Genomic DNA, 18,505 nt, shown 5'->3' on the forward strand with positions numbered 1-18,505 from the left:
AGCACCGTTACCACCACCACGGCAGCAGGAGATGACGCGTTCTGGGCGCGTAGTCAGAGCCCCGGATCGTTTTTGACTTGTGTCCATTGTTGTACGGCGGTGAGAAGCCCTTTGGTGGGGAGAATGTTGTAAACCACCAGTTCTCAATTGGGAAAGGCCTTCGCGCTTATGGCATTGTATTCGTTGAAATGTTGTATTTCGACTCCGCCGTACCGCTGATGTTGCTGCATGGCATACGCTATATGCGTTGTGTGCGTTTTGCTGTATACGCTGTTATGTCCAGTTTTATATGCTTATGTTTTGCATGTACGCTGTTTCTGCATGCTATAAATAGCTGGTGTTATTAGTGTTCATTGTTAATTATCAGATGAAGTGAAATATACTGTGTAAAGGAAAAGAGTTGTCCTCGTGCCGTGTGGTCGTACGATCCTGACAATTTAGAGAATCTTAGAGGGTTCATAACAATAATATAATAATATCCTTATTAGGATGACCCAGAGGCTTGTCGCCTATCAAGGGGTTCACCGCTTTGAAGGATGTACATTACAAGTGCAAACTTAACTACACGACCGTACATACATGTACATGTACATGTAGAGGCATTTTGTTGTGCTGGCAGTGGCGAGACTTGCCATTGTGTACCCCCGCACCTGACATAACAATGTCATGACTCTTGTCAGTCTTGAAATATGCCAGTGCATGATGATGTGCACGCATGCACGGGTACTGTACTGTGTTCCCTGATGCCAACACTGCCATGTACTGAGTCTGTACATGCTTCGAATCAGGGAGTCGTAAAATACCGGTATTTTATGACTCCCTACTTCGTTTGCTTTTGGCCGCCATCTTGTTGCCATGGTAACGGGTGAATAATTTTCGCACATTGGGTGATTTTTTGAATATCTTTAGATTTTTTTCAAATCTAACTTTTTTTGAGAAAAACATCATTCCCCCAAAAATCGAGTTTTGCATCCACATCTTTCCATTATTTTTTCGAATAATGTGGAAAAGCCTAACCAAGACCCTATGCAGAGCTGGATCAGGCGTTGCAAACTCTGGGGGGTTATGTACTCTTGCTAACAGTGGTAACGGTATACCGGTACAACACATCCATGCAGATCTTGACAGTTTTTTTAAACGGCACATTAGTAAATAAACTGACGAGGTCTGGCTGCGTTCGTTTTTACCTACCTGGTAGAGTAGAGTAGAGTAGAGTAGAGTAGAGGCACTCTACTGGTAGAGATAGACGGTAGAGGTAAGTGCACGAACGCTATTCTACGGGATTTAGTTGTTTCTCACGATATGCACGTGAAAATGTTTTTCTTCTGTTTGGTACATGTATACTATCAAGAGTACATAACCCCCCCCCCCGGCCCCCCCCCCCGGGGATAACCCCCCCCCCGGGGGGTTATGTACTCTTGATACTACTAGTACATACCATCATGTGTACTTATGTACTCTTGATGGTATGGAGTTGGGTCCAACTCCTTGATTTTGCAGGAAATGCCGTAGCTCCAAATCCTAGATAAATAAAATAATAATAATAATAATAATGATAAGATAACCGCAATCAGTAATACAAGCTGGATCGACATTTGTGTACACTGTATTCATGTATTGTAAAACTGTGGAGACAGTGTGCAATAAAACGATGAAAAATGTGAAGAAATTGTGTAGAGAAAGAAAGGGATTCAAACAAGTTTTCGTACAACACTCATCAGGAATCGTCGTTGTACTAAAGGACACTGAAACAAAAATTGAACTATTATAGAAAATCTAAGTTAGAGAAATAACACTAAGAGCAACAACAGTGAAATTTACAAGTGTGAATTTTAACAATCAAAGCGAGAAATGAACAAAGGAGAAAGGAAGGAAAGACAACGTGATAACACATAACAGCAGTACATTACACCTAGAACATTAACGGCCAAGCTTGGCCGCACTAAACACGACACGTTACTTGAACAATTTCAACCCAATTATACTATCTTTCTGTACACACAAATTAGGCTTGTACAGACGCTGATAGATAGCTTCCAACACTTTTAACTGTAGTCCATAACCATGACGACCACGGCACAATACAGTGAACGAAGAGTCGGAATACGCACCGCAACAATCAGGACTAGCCAACAGATGATTGTACACTGAAGACTTGCTACCACGAAACCTACGCACAACACTAACACTCTCACCGGCACTCTCACCATCACTCCCATCACTGCTCTCCGACTCACTGCTCCCTCCGCCGTCCGTTCCATCCTCCGCTTCCTCTGTACTCTCTCTGTCTCGTCCATCCCGCCTGACCGGGTCCATTGAACTCAACTCGGCCGTCCCCCTGCTATCACGTCCCTCCTTTCGCCCTCGTCCGCTGAGTGCGTAGCTTCTGTTGTAGTTGGCTGTTGATCGTCTTGGTCTTTCAATTATGGGCTTGGATGGTGGATTAGTTGTGGTTGCTGTAGATTGCGTTGTTGGTGTTGGTGTAAGAGTTACTGATATGCAAGGTGGGTCTTTTTGAGTCGGCATTTGTAGTGTTAATGCAGCTGTCAGTGTTGCTCGCGGTCTGCCACTGGCAAGCTCCACCGCCGCAAGAACCGATGGCGGAGGATCAGGAGGAGGCAGTGGGACCGGGACCGCAAGCGGCACCGCCTCAGCCAAAGCCGCCGGGGGCACTGACGAGGGAACCACCGACGGCCGGAGCAAAGGCGGCGACACAAGCCGACCCGATGAGCCACCACGCCCATTCTCCTCCACAACCGCCACCAACGACGGCGGAGCAAGCACAGTCTGAGAGCCAGGATCCGCGGGTTGTGTAGGCAACGGCTGTGTGGTTAATGGTTGTTTTCTAGGTCGCCCTCGCTTCGGTCTTTGTTGTTGTGCGCAAGGTGGAAGTATGTGACGTGGCGTGTGTTGTTTGATGCGTGCGTTCAGGTGCTGAACAGTCCTACCAACATACCGACTAGCGCATTGTCGGCATTCAAAGTTGTAAATAAGATGACTAAGGTGAAGGGCTGGTAGGACATCCTTCCGCACCGTAAACGCACGCATCGTCGTAAAAACTGGCACAAAGTGTACTGCATAGTATGTTCGACGAACAACGGACTTGACTGCACCACACACTTTAGTCGACTCCTGTCCTTTCCAAGGCAAACATAAATAGACGGGACAACGAGCAGGACCAAACAAAAGAGCCTTAGTAGTTTGTTTGACTTTCAACAACTTCTGCAACAAAAACTCAGGGTACCCGTTCTTAACGAGAACTGACCGGAGAAAGTCAAGCTCTTCCTGCAGCTTACAGGACGAACAAATACGCTTCGCGCGGTCTACAAGGTTACGCACTAAGTTTACTTTATATTGAGACGAACAATAAGAGTCATATACAATGCGGTCTGCCACTGGCAAGCTCCACGAACGGGTACCCTGAGTTTTTGTTGCAGAAGTTGTTGAAAGTCGAACAAACTACTAAGGCTCCTTTGTTTGGTCCTGCTCGTTGTCCCGTCTATTTATGTTTGCCTTGGAAAGGACAGGAGTCGACTAAAGTTTGTAGTGCAGTCAAGTCCGTTGTTCGTCGAACATACTATGCAGTACACTTTGTGCCAGTTTTTACGACGATGCGTGCGTTCACGGTGCGGAAGGATGTCCTACCAGCCCTTCACCTTAGTCATCTTATTTACAACTTTGAATGCCGACAATGCGCTAGTCGGTATGTTGGTAGGACTGTTCAGCACCTGAACGCACGCATCAAACAACACACACCACGTCACATACTTCCACCTTGCGCACAACAACAAAGACCGAAGCGAGGGCGACCTAGAAAACAACCATTAACCACACAGCCGTTGCCTACACAACCCGCGGATCCTGGCTCTCAGACTGTGCTTGCTCCGCCGTCGTTGGTGGCGGTGGTGGAGGAGAATGGGCGTGGTGGCTCATCGGGTCGGCTTGTGTCGCCGCCTTTGCTCCGGCCGTCGGTGGTTCCCTCGTCAGTGCCCCCGGCGGCTTTGGCTGAGGCGGTGCCGCTTGCGGTCCCGGTCCCACTGCCTCCTCCTGATCCTCCGCCATCGGTTCTTGCGGCGGTGGAGCTTGCCAGTGGCAGACCGCGAGCAACACTGACAGCTGCATTAACACTACAAATGCCGACTCAAAAAGACCCACCTTGCATATCAGTAACTCCCACACCAACACCAACAACGCAATCTACAGCAACCACAACTAATCCACCATCCAAGCCCATAATTGAAAGACCAAGACGATCAACAGCCAACTACAACAGAAGCTACGCACTCAGCGGACGAGGGCGAAAGGAGGGACGTGATAGCAGGGGGACGGCCGAGTTGAGTTCAATGGACCCGGTCAGGCGGGATGGACGAGACAGAGAGAGTACAGAGGAAGCGGAGGATGGAACGGACGGCGGAGGGGGCAGTGAGTCGGAGAGCAGTGATGGGAGTGATGGTGAGAGTGCCGGTGAGAATGTTAGTGTTGTGCGTAGGTTTCGTGGTAGCAAGTCTTCAGTGTACAATCATCTGTTGGCTAGTCCTGATTGTTGCGGTGCGTATTCCGACTCTTCGTTCACTGTATTGTGCCGTGGTCGTCATGGTTATGGACTACAGTTAAAAGTGTTGGAAGCTATCTATCAGCGTCTGTACAAGCCTAATTTGTGTGTACAGAAAGATAGTATAATTGGGTTGAAATTGTTCAAGTAACGTGTCGTGTTTAGTGCGGCCAAGCTTGGCCGTTAATGTTCTAGGTGTAATGTACTGCTGTTATGTGTTATCACGTTGTCTTTCCTTCCTTTCTCCTTTGTTCATTTCTCGCTTTGATTGTTAAAATTCACACTTGTAAATTTCACTGTTGTTGCTCTTAGTGTTATTTCTCTAACTTAGATTTTCTATAATAGTTCAATTTTTGTTTCAGTGTCCTTTAGTACAACGACGATTCCTGATGAGTGTTGTACGAAAACTTGTTTGAATCCCTTTCTTTCTCTACACAATTTCTTCACATTTTTCATCGTTTTATTGCACATTGTCTCCACAGTTTTACAATACATGAATACAGTGTACACAAATGTCGATCCAGCTTGTATTACTGATTGCGGTTATCAAATTGTTGTCTCCTCGCCGTTTGTTCATATAATAATAAGATCAAGCTAAACACACTGGACAGCAGTTCACCGTCAGCCATGCCCTCTCCTGCCCGTTAGGCGGTTTCCCAACGCTCCGCCACAACGAGGTACGCGACGTGACAGCTCGCCTTGCGAAGCGTGTTGGCCACCAGGTGGCTATTGAGCCACATCTGCAGCCGCTCACTGGAGAGTACCGTGAGTGCCGTACTGCTGTGGGCGACGACCAAGCCCGCCTTGACGTGGTGGCTAGTGGTATTTGGGGAGGGCGGTTCGAGCGCACCTACATTGATGTCCTGGTGTTTAACCCTTTTGCGTCCTCGAATCACCTCAACCCACTTGCTGCTAGCTACACCCGTCACGAAAAGCCAAGCGCCGTGCCTATGAGCAGGGAATCCGAGAAGTAGAACACTCCAGCTTTGTTCCCGCCGTGTTCTCCACTCCGGGAGGCATGGGGAAATCTGCCACCTCTCTGTACAAGAGGATAGCGTCCCTCATCGCCGACAAGACCGGAGAAGCCTACAGTGACGTGATGGCTTCGATCCGGTGTCAGATCAGCTTTGCCTTGGTCCGATCCAGTGTGATGTGCCCGAGGGGTGCTGGGCGGCTCTATGCACCGGTCTTTGCCGCGGACTCAGCTGCTCTTGTTGTTGCCGAGGCAGCTATCCCCTGTTGAGGTTGATGGCCGTGCTCATTTATACCATGTTCTCATAATTTCTGCTTTTCGTGTCATTCTTGCTTCTTGTGTTTGTTTGTTCTCCTCTAGTTCTCTTATGTTCGCGGAGAAGGCGGAGAGCCGGAACACAGAACCTCTTATTTTTCTTTTTTTACCAGGCGTGGGCCATCCCCTGATCATAGGTGCCAAACATTTAAAAAAAATCAAGCGAAATGTGTCATGTAAACACGCCATTCGTTTTGTGTACATGGCGGGTTGAAATCTGACCCGGGTCGAACTCAATCCGGGTTGAAACGCCTCATGTAAACCCAAGTCACTGATCGTGGTTGATTCTCATTCTCAGCTCTGTTTTCACTCAAGTTTTATTTTTCATTGAAAACACAAACGGGCAATCACATAATGTATAATTTACAACATAAATTGTGGCTCAAATATCTCGAGCTGTACGCAAGAAAACAAGACAGGAATGAATCAAGGAAACAATGAAGCAAGAAAACAAAGACTCAAGATATAAAATGAAAAAAACAACAACAGAAGGAATGAACAGCTGCATTTTAATGTGCAAATAGCAGAAACTAACGAGGAAAAGTAAGAAGGAAAACAAAAGAAAATCGAGCCTGGTTAAGAAACCGTTTTTTTGTTACAATTGTCTGAGAAAAAGACGTAAGTGATCAAGAAGACTATTTTACGGGATGTAAACTCTATCTAAACCTTACTTATTGTCCTCAAACTCCAACGCAGCCACTTACGCATTTAAACTTCACTTCACATTTAAACTTCTATTGGGGTGGTACAGAAATACGGGAAGATGGAGGAAAACTAAATTAAAATATAATATTGGTGCAGCATATTTTGAAACGTCCGTCGAATTGACAGTCCGCAACACAGCACAACATTGTTACATGATCACAGCAAGGCTGTGGGTGGAGTAGACAGAAACAACTCTACGCGATTACATAATTACCGTTTAGGTATGGGATGGTGGAAGGTGGATGGCAGCTTGAGTGCCTTCCGCCACATCATATCTCTCCTCTGCAAGCTCAATTTTGTTACCTGGGTCGTTCACAGGCTGTCCTGGCTTGGACAGAGCCCCTCACATCCGTCCACAATACTCCATGTATTCTCCTTATAGTACTGTGTGTGAATTACCGAATGTCGTGATCATGTTGTGACCAGACTGTAGCTTAGATGTCGCTCACAGTGACGGAATTGTGTGAGGCCCCATCTGTGGAAGCGGTAGCGTCATCTATCCTTTCCTTAGCAGTTAGATCTGAGAACCATTTGCAATTTTTTAAGACATATTTTTGGTCTTGATCATCGTTATCTTCTAGCTTGAACGATCTGTCCACGTTGGTTCCTCCAACACAAGTGTCGTCTCTGTGAGGTGGGACCGGGCTTGACATGGAGTCTGTGTCTCTGGAGGATTCTGAAGGAACACCAAGAGAAAACAATGGCCCAAAACAACAAGATTATTACAGTCAAACCTTATAGCACGGCTGGTATTTATTTAACGTATAACCGGGTAGCTAGAAACTAAGTAAGAGTTTCAAATTGGCCCGAAATGTTGAGGATTTGGGAGTATGCAGTGTGCCATGTTGAAATGAAATTGCCTACAAAATTTCTGGTCACCGTAAATACTGTGGAGTAATGAACACCCAAAATCGGACATTTTCGGAAATTTGCTCAAATTACCACTAAGTTTGCTCACAATAGGCCATTATGAGAAATTGGCCCGAAAATTTACGCTAACATTTCACAAATCAACTCTACCAGTTGCAAGTAAAACCAAGAAAAGTGACTGTTCACCACTAAAGCGTTGGATTTCCTTTCCAGCTACCTTAAACATCAGTTCACGCTTTTTCTCTCACTATCTCTCTCTCTCTCACTCTCTCTCTCTCTCTCTCCGTCTCTCTACCTCTTTCTCTCTCTCTCTGTCTCTCTCTCTCTCTCTCTCTCACTCTCTCTGGCTCCCTGTCTCTCTGTCTCTCAGTCTCTCACAGTCTTTCTGTGTGTGTTTCTTTCTGTCTTTCTGTCTCTCTGTCTCTCTCTCCATCTCTCCCTCAAAAATGAGATATATTTTACACACTTGGCCATGTCACCTGCTTCCCTTAATGCAGCATGCAAGACTACTAAAAAGCGCTTCAAGATTCATGGGTGGGCATGCAGAAAGTGCTATTTAGATGGGCTACATTCTGTCTACACTGCCAAATTACAGCCTGAGCTTTTTTTAGACAGAAGGAGTTTGTAAGGAAGCAGGTGAAAGGCTCAAATTCAAAACGTGATAAAGACCACAATGGAGCTTTTGCGTTTTTGTCACGGAAAAAATCGTTTCAACCCCACGAACGTCTGTTTGCCGGGTTTACAGGTCGAAGCGCGATACATCCCAGTCCAAATGATGACTGAAGTTTGCGTTCTTCTGCAAAACGCGATAAAAGTCACCTGATGCTGCAGTGCAGACCAAAAAAGAACAAAATAATGACAAAATGCACTTCCTGAATTTTCCACAAAATGGATTTATCTCGTTTTGAATTGGAGCACTTCAAGAGGTATTCTGACTCTCTAATCCCCCCACCCCTCTCTCCTCCCCCTTCCCCTCTCTCTACCCCCGCCCATTTCTCCCTGTCATAATGTTGGTACTCTCCAGCATTCAACCTGAGACTAATTCATCACCATTTCACCAAAAAATGTTGCTGTGTAACTTGACATCGTTGTCCTTCGTCACAGGAATGCCATGTGCTGACGTAATGGTACAAAAGGCCTCATCAGTTTCACAAACGGCTTTGGCTCTTCCTGTGATAAAATCCAAGTTCTTACGGTATGTCGGCACCTTTAAAGCCATAGCGGTATATTATATCATAAAGCTCGTCTCAGTTATAAGGCCATGGGCTAATATGACCCTTTTTTTCTTTCCTTTCTCTTTTTCTCTTGTAACTTCTTTTCCACAATATCCTTTAACATTTTATTCACAGTGGGTCCAATGTTATTAGGCATTTTGCCTGTTTTGATTTCCACTATAAATAAAGTATACAACAACAAAATGACATTTGAAGTATATTTTGTAAAATGAAGGAGTAAGTACTAGCCTAACATGCTTGGAAGCAGAAGGATTTTTTTCCAGGCGTGCTGCGATCCACCGTTAATTGGGAACTCGTGGCCTGGCACGACGAAAACATGGTTGCAGTAAATGGGATGATCGGTCTTTAACCACATGCTGATCTGCACACATCCCACCGCTTTAGGAGCTTCATCTGCGCATTGATCCTTGAAGGGTTGTGGCGTTCCTATGGATGCGAAAAACTTGGCCTCTCTCTCTATATATACATATAGAGATTAACCGAGTCTCGCGTGAACCGTGAATTGTTTTTAACAAACTTTCAGCCCAGCAGAAAGGGTGAACACGTAAATTTAGTTTATACAAAGAGTAAGACCAAGGAACTACAAGTTACGCTATACTGTCCACTAACACCACCAGTTACTAAACAATCAGCTCATGTAGTTCCTTGGTCTTTCTCTTTGTATGAATTAAACCTTGGCTCTCCATCTAAGTCCATTCCTGCACGTAAATTTAGATTGAAATTTCTGTGTAGACTTCAACTTTTATGACATGGCGTAGTGGGCGAGTCATTTTGCATCTAAAATATCTAGGAAAGGAGCAATGTTTGGAATATAAAGCCATGGCCTTAAAGGCTCTGATACACAGTATGTAGTTAATACTCACCTCTGCCGCTCAGAGCTCGCCTCAAAAGGAAGTTCTTGGATTTCTTGTGGATAACCATGGTTGCTGTTCTAGTTCCCCTCAAGTACACGACAGCCACCACCACACCCAGCAGGGCAAGGAATCCCAACACTGCACCTGCAATAGGGCCAGCTCCCACTCCCGTCGATTGCGCTGGCCTGCGATCTGGTAACAACAAATCCAATCAAGAGATAAACATGCCCAAACAGGACTGATGGAGACATAACGAGCGGTGGGCTCAATACACGAATTTAAGTTGTGGCAATTCATGCGATGACAATCATACATCACGAACTACAGTCCATTCGTGAAAAAGATGGGCCCTGACTCTGGCGAGCTCTAGTACCCAGTGCAGTGCTGCGGACTTTGAAATTTGGGCTCCCAAAGGGTACCGGAGCTGGAGTTTTCTGAATTGTTTTCGTGTTTAAAGCTCAGTTTCATACTACGAGTACATAGCAAGGAGATTTGTTCTTCGTTCAATTTCGTCACTTCCACTTTCTTTGGGTATGCCACTTTTCCATGTGGAGAGGGAGCACCACAATTCATTCGTTATCTAAAGCCGCGTCCACACGCCAACGATTAAAAAACGTTTTCATTCCATGTTTGAAACATGCTGTCAGTGGACAAAACAGCTGTAAGGAGGATTTGCAACATCTACCAAGGAAATAATTTCCATTATGGTGAAAAAGGAGAAGGACGCCATGATTTGGCTCAGCATCCGAGTTGAAATAATTTCCTTGCTATGTACTAGTAATACTTATGTTCTTGTTGTTGTGAATGTGGACAAGGAGTGCAGTGTTGACTGGTGACGTGTTTCAAAATTTCAAATGGCAGAGTTCGTTGCAGCTGCTATGTTATTTTGTGAGAGCAGAAGAATTTGACTTTTGACTTTTTGCGATGTTTTGTTTTGTAGACTGTAGACTTGTAAAGTTTACCGGTTGTTAACGGCGTCGTGAGTTCCCTTCGGGAACGGACACTTTTTTCTCACTTTTACTTACTTCATACTTGTGTTGACCATGGATGGGTGTCTACATGTACAAATGGGAAATCCTCTCAAAGAACTCTACTGCTCCTTGTGGATCTTGTTTTATCAATGTATTTTCTGATGCCATACCATGTCTGCACACACACACACACACATGCGTGTTTGAATCACCGACTGGAAAGTCTCTGCAGGACGCTTCACTTCGTCCCCGCTATGGGCAACGTTCTGGGCGTTGGTTGTGATCTGCCGCGGAAGGCCCTCAGGATCAAGTTTACACAGCCCATCAGCTGCTACAAGCACATTGATACAGTGACATTTTCCAGGCCGGATCAAGCAGGACTGAAATGCATCAATGTCCATTCAGTTTCCTTTATCGATTCTAGGCAGCTGCCTTCTAATCTCTCTTGGGGAATGTGATCTTCTTGATGCCCAGTATGCATCTTGCAGTTTTTTTGCAAGTCCAGAGCCGGTGTGCTGACAATATAACGACTGGTGAGTGGAGTGTGTGCGTGTGTGTGTGTGTGTGTGTGTGTGTGTGTGTGTGTGTGTGTGTGTGTGTGTGTGTAAGTGGGATCCGAGAACTAAAAGCAGTGTGTGGCTGGTATCCGACAGCTATAATTATGTACTTTGAAGTAGTATTATTTTTTTCTAAACATTCCGCATAATATCTCCCGACACTGGGGTTTGTGACTAGTGCCTGAGAACTATAAGTAACATTAGCATGTGACTAGTGTGTGAGACCTGCTGCTAGTTGAATGACCTGCTGGTAGTATGTCAGATAGCTATAAGTTGAATGACCTGCTGGTAGTATGTCAGATAGCTATAAGTTGAATGACTAGTTTCGGATAGCTATAAGTTGTATGGGACTGGTATCTCATAACTATAATAATAGTTATGTGTTCCAGGTAGGGGTTAAAACAATTATACCGAAAACTCGAGTACTCCCTCGGTTTTTTTCAAAAATAATCGTACTCGGAATAAACCAGAGCACTCGTTCATAGATGGTACTTGGTCCGCCCAGTTAAAATTGGCGCTTATCTTCACACTTGTCTCAGGAAAGAAATACGAATATTTGAAGCAAGCCACGATCACAAAGCACTGTATACATGATTATTTACATGTCAGTAAGCAACTCAGTCGAAAATTCAAGCAAGTTACACATCCTCCTCGCCACTATCGTCGCTGGAGGAAGAGCTCAAAACGTACGATCCGGACAGCTGCTGTATGGGTCGTTTCATAGCTTGTTCCACTTCTCGTCAGCTCGAATCACGCTCAAAGGCAGTGTGTGCCTGTCACCTTCCCATCAGAAGCTGAGTGAGACTGCCCGCATGTTGACTGTAAGTGTTATCCCCGTTCGTCGCAATAATGCGACTTTGTTTGAGACAAAAAGGCAACGCCATATCAGTGTCCTTTTTTTCAAATCGCCTCTTGCGCTTGTCGTACTTGCTGATCAGCACCCGTACCCACGCGAACCGCTGGTGCTTTTACATGCAGCGCAGTGATAGCTTCCGCTTGATGTAGCACGTGTGTACTGCACCTACAACGCCGTGCACCAGGCTTTTCGGCTAGTTTCCTGAAAGTCCTTTGCACGAGTGTTTCTCTCAGGACTTGGTGTTTCCTTTTATTAGCTCCTTTGCCCTGTCCTCTGTGAGCTTCAAAGTGTGTCGGCCGGATTGGTCTCACTTACTGGAGACATCGACATGAGCTGCAGTTTCTTCGTCAGCGATTTGCTGGTGATAGCCCTTCACTAGGCGTTGTACTGTGCAAGCACCGAAATTCAAGCTCGCGAAGCGCTTTTTCAGCTTTTCTATACCTCCCCGGGGTAAACAATCCTTGCCATCAGACAGCTGGAAGTAGACAGAAACTGTATTCTCCATCGCTCTGAAATGCGAACATCCTGACCTATTTTACGGACTCGAGCGGAGGTTGCAGTGTTTTCTTGCGCTGACGGAAGGGTTCGTCGGCGGCAGCTCCGTCAAAAAGACTCAAACGAACCGATCGCAACTTCTGTGATGGTTTGTGCTGCCATGTCGTCGGATGCAATGGTCAATGGTCATGTCATGATGGTGAATCGGTGGTTCCATGCCGTGTGGCACAGGCAGAACACCAAAAAACCAAGTGAGAAGACAACCGCCAATTTTAACTGGGCGGACCAAGTACGTGCATTTACCCCAGAAATCTGCAGTTTATATATTTATTTATTTACTGTCTGCACTTCATGGCACATAATGAAAATAGCCAATACAAGGAAGTGAGGGTGAACCCAACCTAGGACTGAGGGCAAAAAGGCAAATTAAAAAATAAAATAAATAAATAAAATAAAATGAAAGAGGTGCGTTACGTTACTTGCGAAGAGCCTTGTTGAAAGCGGAACGTGTCGAATACTATAGGAAAGGGAGGCCCAAAGTCGATATGCCATGAACACAGGTGAGTTTAGAAACAAAGATAAACGAGGAGCAGGCAATGATACTTGATTTCGAGTAGGTCTATCTCGCTGGAACCAGTTATATTTTTCCAAGTGTTGTGGAATTCGTTTGAGATAAATTCTATGAGCAAGAGTACATAAGTGGGCTTGGCGGCGCTCACAGAGCGCAGATAAGGCAGTCCGAGAATATAATTGGGCACTGCTGAATAACTGAGACAGTCCAAATAACCGTTTGATTATCTTTTTATGATGCGTTTCAATTTTTGTGGGCAAAGTTGAATTTAGATCACACCATGCTGTGTCGGCGTAGTCAAACAGAGGCAAAATATAGCAACGGTAGAAAAGTATTTTACAACTATGAGGGAGGTGGGAACAGTGGAAAGTGAGTGCTCCAAGGGTGGAGCTACTGCGACGACAAACATCATTAACTTGCTCTGACCAGGAAAGTGCAGAGTCGATACGTACGCCCAGGTGTTTGTTTCAGAGCAGCAGTCGGCAGATATTGATGTGCGAGTGTGTGGTAAACATTTGTTCACGAGTAGAGAGAGCCCAAATTACCCACCAACTAATATGGGCCTCAACCAGCGAAATCAGCCCTTAGGGTCAAAAGTTTCAAAATTCCTTTTTGGTTGGAAATTTGTTGAAACACATCTACTGAAGGACCTCAGCCAAGAAAAAGTTCAATATTCCGATTCAAAACGGGTGTATACACCAAAATACAAGATCTACTTCAAATTGGTGCAATGTATGTATACGATGAATGTGTATAATGAATATTCAGCATTCGAAGGTGGGTGGGCAGCTTGAATAGCTTTGAAGTAGTGCAGTAAGCAGCTATAATGACAAAGAATAACGTTAGCTGATGAGTGCGGAGAAATGATCCACATATTCGCAGCTGCACCCTGCGTGGAGTCGTTCCGCAATCTCGTCTTCCATTTCTTCCTCCACAGCTGAAGACACGACGTCGCTGCCGTCACTAGCCCCAGACTCAGAATTTATCTCAGGTGACGACTCCTCATCTTCCGACTCTGACAAGTCATCGGCCACCTTGAGCCGCATCGCAGCAGGAGATGACGGCTGCGATTCCGCCTCGCTGTCGACATTGATGTTGGAACAAAAGAATGTCTCATCCTCACCCTGAACTTCAGCGGCTACTTCAGCATCCGCTCCCCACCAGGCTCGAGCCAGCTGTACAGAATGACTGCCGTGTGTGCTCTGCGAACAGCTCTGGCGTCCGCAGCCATCGCAACAAGATCAAGGACCATTCGAGTCGCCACTCGACACCACTCCTTCAAAATAAATTACTTCAACCAAGAAGTTCAAGGAGAACTCGTCGCGCTGTTCGCAGCGCGATCAAAAAAAATGTTGAACGTCACAAATCGACCATTTTCTCGAAAATATTACGAAACCTCTAAGGGTCGTTTTCGCTGATTGCGGCTCATATAATAATAATAATAATAATATTCACGGGATCCGCGTCGGCATCGCTTGAATGTTCAGAAACACACAAACTAGCGTTCGCATCCGCAGGCCACCACTATGCCTATTAACCAACTAATATCCCCGGGAAAAATGACTTCTACTCGGTTCAATCAGGGTTTTATCATGTGATTTTAAGGCCCCTCGTGTGTAATATGTAGGAGATGAAGGATACTCGAATACTCGAATATTCGATCGGAGAGAATCAGAGTACTCGAACTCGGGATCTCGGTGCCAACTTTCACCCCTAGTTCCAGGGTATATGTAAAGCCCCAGACCAGTGAATAATAGCAAGAAGGTATAATAGAATAGCTAGAGAGAGAAAGGGAAACCAAGGAGGAGTTCAGGTGGACAAGGAACTAGTCGTGGCACGTCGTGAATAGTATCTGAGAAATGCTTTTAGTACGTGACTGGTATCAGAGCACGTGACTAGAATTAGAGCCTTGACTGCAATCGGAGCCCGACGTATACATTCACAGATCTACCTGCACTCACCATCACCATCAGTAGTACCACCAGTATTACCACCAGTATCACCACCAGTATTACCACCAGTATCACCACCAGTAGTACCATCAGTATTACCACCAGTAGTACCACCAGTAGGTTTAATCGGATCACAGTAAGGCACTGAAGCGAGATTACCATCTTTAGTGCAAATTGACTTGCCATTGCTCACAAGGGAAAAACCATCGTTGCACGAGTAGGAAGCAGTATCTAGATATTGGATGATAGCACTGCTAGCAGAGCCATTGCCAATAGCGGTAACATTGCAGGTTATAGCTGGAGACCGGAGCAGAACAACCGCAACGGCAACATTACACAACTTTTAGCGTATTGCATTTCATGTTTGTCTCCGACCGTAGGTTAGAAGGTGAATTTGAAGATTATTTTCATACACATCCGTCCAAACGTATCTCTTGTCCATGCACGTATACTCTTTTGTCATTATTGAACATGCAGCCTCTTCTAAGTCTCGCTAATGTTGGGTTCATCTAACCTCCCTCGCAATGTTGTTAATATATATTTTATACAATCTACAGTTGACGAGGCTCCTTATAGTTATAGTGAACACTATGGCGCCGGAGAAGTAGTTCTTTATGGCTGAAATTCGTTATAACAGAAATGCACTTACGCCATGGATTCGAACTGGAACATGGACAACGGGTCATCATAAATTCATAATCATGAAATTCGCCGATTGCGAGTTCTTTAGAAGTGGAGTCGACTGTTCTTCGTTTTCAACATCCAACACAGACAGCACCAAACTGACTGTCCGGTTCAACTTGTGTGGCTCTAAATGCTGGAGTGCACATCCAAGACGTGCTAGAGCTGATTGCCAGCTAGGTGTAGACCATCAGTACCATTGGTCATTGTCGTGCAATGTTGTCGCATGAGCGGATTGTAAAATAAACGGTGGTGTTAGTGAATTTAATAGCGTGACTTGTAGCTTTTCTAATTGTCCACAAACTCCAACTCAACCATTTGCACGTCTAGGAACTTTCACTTTACAGTTCCAAATATGGTCTCTTCACTGCAATTCAGATTCAAATTTACATTCCAGTAAATTTTCATGGCTGGCCCATCATGAGGGTCATGAATAACTTGTAACTTGTAGTTCTTTGGTTGAATTTACAGTTAATCTATTTAGATGTGCTACCCACAGTCAACTGGGAATTTGTGGCCAGGCGCAAGGTGCCAGTGCCATTACATTTAACAACTGCAGACAGGAGATGAAATGGGAGAAACGTAACAGGCTATAAGTAAATCTGGTTTGTCATATCACATATCCACTTCAGACTACAGATTGTAGGCTCACAATGACAACATGATTAAGACTCGTGTTCTGACAACACTTCTACCAAGTACACCGCCTTTTCTGCGGAATGTCTTCACTATAAGAACCACAATGGAGGAAGAAAATACCTATACAGGTTTGATGTGATGTCTCTTCTGTAGCTGAGGTATCTCAGTTGTTCGTGCAACCTTCGCTCCATGTAAAGCAGATGAGGCCCGCGGAACCTTGCCCAAAAATATCATCACACGTCATCAACTCTTTGCAGGCCGGAATAGTGGGATGGTCTCTAAGACCATGATTGGGAAACAGACGGTCCAAGGTTCAAGTCCTCCAGAAGGGAGCGGAATGATTTTTTCTAGCCGTGCTGCAACCCACAGTTGATTGGGGATTTCGGTTTTCACCACTTTGGGATTGATGTGATTTACATCTACTACCCTCCCCCCCCCCCCCCACCACCACCATTTGTGCGTTCTGATCCTAGAGGGTGGTTGCGTTCCTGCATATGCGTTCCTCCGGATGCGTTCCTGCGGATGCGTTCTTCCGGATGCGTTCCTGCAGCTTCCAGCCGAGTCTCACACTTTGACGTCGCTGAGTACAGATCATGCCGGCATTCAGTGCAAATGGTGAAGTGTTAACGGACTCCAGTCTGAATAGAGAGTACAGAGTGGGAAGTGGGGAGTGGAGGGAGTGAGGAGGGGGATGCACGTGGACAGATCAACAATAACCAAGGTTAAACTTACTGGTGCAGTTATGGATTTGCGTAGTTGCATTACTGCACACTGGTTGTGTATGGAGGTATTCATAACCACGTTCACATGTGACAGTACCGTTCTCTGAAATACTAGTTATTCTGTCTCCAGCCGTACGTTGGCAAGCTTGGAGCACAAATAGAACAATGGAAAATCGAATGATCAGATTGGGCCGAAAACGCTAGAGATCAAGAGGATAATTCTTTTGGCATGAAAACGTCCCATAAATCTCCCTAGGATGGCTTATGATTCACTATAGGTGACATATAGAGCGTGTGCAGTTCATCCACCATCCGTATGGGGCTCAATTTGCCAAAGAGTGCAATACACAGACAGAAGAACAATCAGTTGCGGTTTCGTAACTCTGAGTTTCACGATCTGAATCGAGCATCAGACGAAAATTGGTAGTGACCCTGCCCTGAGAGTACCGTAAAGTACCGTTGATTCGACCCCTCTGTAATTCCCACCTCCTGTCGATGTTCTACCTGTGAAGCGACTTCGGCTTATACAATGAAAATACGATGTTGAACCGACGCATGCACTGCTGTACACGATATTTGCCAATCCAGTATGAAATGTGCACACTCCAGTCTGAACTTCTGCGTTGTTGTACATCGTACTGCACGTGACAGCCTTGATCTAATTCCCACCGCCTGCTGAAAACCCAGCTGGGAAGCGACACTGTGTGGTCCTTTACGGTACATGTACCATGAATGCGGCAAGCCCAGCATAGCAAGCACGATGTAAAATGCGTGAGCAAGCATTAGTTATCTGTGTATTGTTACGTGATATTCTCATGGAATCAGGTGACAAAGCTTGACAAGAGATGACATAATTATAATATGACATAATGTGACATTTGAGAAATGTGTATTCGATATTATGCTAGGATCCAACTCGTAGCCAGAACAGCTCAGTGCTAAAAAAACTGAGCAAAACCAGTGTGTATTGGACCCATCAGCCCATCCTTTATTTCCCATCTTCTCCTTATAGCCTATCATTATAATGGCAGTCACTTCAATCCTCATTTATAATTATATATAATGATAAAAAGAATTGGCACTGGGTTTTCTCTTACGTATTTCGCAAGTGACGTATATTGGGACGTCCACAAAACGAGTGGAAAGAGGGTCGGCCGGTGTTCCGGTTGTAAAAGCAATCCCATTGTTTGATCTAACCTCAAACTGGTTGATCCAGGCTATGCGGGTATCACCGAGCAATGTTGATGTGCATCTCGTCGTGTACGCGTTCGCACTTAGTAATATGCCATTGTGTGCCCTGCATATGCTATGTCCATCTGAAAAGTTGAAAAGCTTAGAATCGTGCGTCCGTTTCAGGACTGCGCCAACCTGAGGACAGTAGGTGTACCCAGTCAGTGGTGCATTGACTGGGTAGAATCACATATAGAAACAGATATCAACATACAATTACTCAGATTGTGAGCCAAGGAAAGAAAGTTATAACAAGTCGCCTACGATAACCTTCAATTCATGGGTCGTCTCCATGGGAAACGAGCTTGATGCTCCATCAGCCAGGGT

General features: G+C 45.2%; 1 long non-coding RNA gene across 1 annotated transcript; it reads right to left on the reverse strand.

The window, feature by feature from the left end:
• Positions 1-15,081: 15,081 nt before the first annotated feature.
• On the reverse strand, positions 15,082-18,343 carry LOC135827570 (uncharacterized). Its single transcript, XR_010555503.1, has 3 exons — positions 18,046-18,343; positions 16,959-17,093; positions 15,082-15,203 (listed from the first exon to the last, which is right to left on the reverse strand). It is a non-coding gene; the product is annotated as an uncharacterized LOC135827570 (long non-coding RNA).
• Positions 18,344-18,505: the final 162 nt, after the last annotated feature.

The sequence above is a fragment of the Sycon ciliatum genome, chromosome 11, assembly GCF_964019385.1.
Source record: "Sycon ciliatum chromosome 11, ocSycCili1.1, whole genome shotgun sequence".
In the NCBI taxonomy this organism is placed as follows: domain Eukaryota; kingdom Metazoa; phylum Porifera; class Calcarea; order Leucosolenida; family Sycettidae; genus Sycon; species Sycon ciliatum.